The 2,409-nt window shown below is 46.9% G+C and overlaps 1 pseudogene across 1 annotated transcript in view; it reads right to left on the bottom strand.

Moving 5' to 3' along the window:
* Positions 1-459: 459 nt before the first annotated feature.
* LOC311368699 (fibrinogen beta chain-like) overlaps positions 460-2,409 on the bottom strand; it is a 7,484-nt pseudogene continuing 5,534 nt past the window's right edge. The window contains exons 4-8 of the transcript XR_014684237.1: positions 2,145-2,213; positions 1,857-2,059; positions 1,671-1,765; positions 1,350-1,554; positions 460-1,074 (exon numbers count right to left, since the gene is read on the bottom strand). The product of XR_014684237.1 is annotated as a fibrinogen beta chain-like (transcript). The remainder of the gene's footprint in view (positions 1,075-1,349; positions 1,555-1,670; positions 1,766-1,856; positions 2,060-2,144; positions 2,214-2,409) is intronic.

Genomic DNA, 2,409 nt, shown 5'->3' with positions numbered 1-2,409 from the left:
AAGAATAAATAATGCCAGTATTATTACAGTAAGACGAGTACTGTCATGGAGTCTGATGGAAAATAGATTTATTTGTATTATCCTTTGATTCATTTTATTCTCTATATATATAATATCAAAGTGGTACGGTGAGAAACAGGTTTTACCCTAATAGTAAAGGAGGTGGTACTATAAGAAACAGGTTTTACCCTAACAGTAAAGGAGGTAGTACTATGAGAAACAGGTTTTACTGTAATATTAAAAGTCTAACAGTCTAACAACCTACGAGGCCATCAGTGTTCAAAATGAAAGATGGTCTCAAGACGGTGTCAGAGAAACAAGTAATTTGTCTGTGTACAAGTTGAACCTGTCTCTGGTTGATATGGTGGTGGTGTGGTCATAAGGAGAATACGCAGGTCCAGACAGAAGGCAACCTTTCAGGGCGAGGCTGTTTTTAAGTATTGAAAACAACACAAGACATTAGAAGTCAGTGGGTTTTTATTAAGACAATGAGTACTTTGACACACCCAACACTGACAACATCACACACTGAAACACTGACATCACGCACCCAGCAGAACGATTGACACAGGTTCATCGTTGTAACATTCTGTTGTAACTTTCCATCGTACCAAAGACATTCAATTGAAAAATTCTGCTTCAATGTCCAATATTCCATCCAAGTTAAAAAAGCCTTAGTTTCTTTAAAAAATAAAATAAAAAATTACTTTTTTCTTTTTAGGATCGTTTCATCACTTCATATGACGTGTGCGCGTGTAAACGTATGAGCCGCAATATCAGAGTCTGTCCGGGTGGTGTTAGAGAGTTTGTGTCAGGGTGTTTGTGTGTGTGTGTTAGACCTTCTACTGGGGCTGATAGTAAGGTCTGATCTTCATGCTCATGGCCTTCAGGGAGTACCAGCTGCCCTTCCAGTTCATCCACACCATGCCGTCGTCTGTGCCGTGCTTGGCCATTCTGCGCGTGTAAGACCCGCTCATATAGTACCGACCGTTAGGATTGGCCGCGTGGCAGCGGTTGTACCACCAACCGCCTCCGTCCTCCTTAGAGCACTGCTTACTGCTGTCACCCGGAATCCTAGAGGAGAGCAAGACGTTTAGAGAGCAAATTAGCTTAAGATGCCAACTAAATACAGTACAAAGGACGATATATAACCATCTTCTGAAGCAACCTTTCGAGCTGAAGAAGCTAACCAGCTAGTTTATGCTAGTTATCTAACTATCTCCCTTAAGGAAGTTTATTGGTTCATGAGATCACTCGTTTAACCCCCCCCCCCCACCTCCATTCTTTAAAGAGCTTGCTGAAGCTCAAGACAAGCACGCCCCCACACACACACACACACACACACGTACCATTTGTCGTTGTCGCGGTCGAAGGTGCTGAACATCATGCCGTTGTGGATGGTCATGGTTCTGTTCTCTCCAGACAGCTCAGTGGCGCCCTCCAACAGGGTGTTTCCCGCCGTACCGGAGTAGCCGTCCACCGACATCACGTAGTTACTGGACTCTGATTGGATGGTGAACTTTGTGAACTTTGTGAACTGTACATGGCTTGCACCTGAACACAGAGAGGGGCGGGGCTTAGCAAGCTGTCAACCTTCGACCTTGAGCCTTCGCAGGTGTGTTTGTGTATGCGTTATGGGAAGGGGGGGGGGGGGGGGGGGGGTTCTATACCTTGTTCTGGGACCAGTCCTCCATCTCGAAGAGAACCTCAGTGGGGCCCATGTTAGTCAGTTGGCTGATACGCTCATTACCCATCCAGTATTCCCCTGTCACACGAGCAAAGTAAAGGGTACAATTACAGGCCACTGACTAACAGAACAGAACTCCCACAATGCATTGCGCTCCAGAGGACCCTACCTGGAGTCTGGCAGTGGCCCTTGCCCACATCGTAGGCGATGTTGCCGAAACCACGGCGATAGTCGTCCCAGCAATGGCCGAAGCGCACACTTCCGTCCATCCTGTTCTGGATGAGGAGCCATCCTCCTAGACTCCACGTAGGTGTAGATGTTGTTGGAGGAGCGGGTCAGGTCTCTAACCTGACCGATCAGGGGACCCATGGCCTTGGAGGGAAGAACGCATAGTTAGCACACAGGTACCACCTCCACTCTCTACCTCGTCAAAGCCTTAGCTTAACCCGCTGAATACCTGCTTGATGTTGGTCTCTTGCTTCACCAAGGTGGTCTTCAGCTCACAGCCAGTCGGACAGAGAACGCCCTAAGGGAACACAGGGGAACACCTCACCACATCACACATGACCTCACCACATTACACATGCCGTCATAACATCCCACATGCCGTCATAACATCACACAGGACCTCATAACGTCACACATGACCTCGTTACAACAACCGTGACCTCATAAAATCACACACAATGTCATGAGTACACACAATTTGCGTGTGTATTGTT

Source organism: Micromesistius poutassou (genome assembly GCF_964030765.1).
Source record: "Micromesistius poutassou genome assembly, chromosome: 23".
Classification (NCBI taxonomy): Eukaryota; Metazoa; Chordata; class Actinopteri; order Gadiformes; family Gadidae; genus Micromesistius; species Micromesistius poutassou.
Note: the sequence above shows the minus strand (reverse complement) of the source record. Positions and strands in the feature narration are given on the sequence as shown.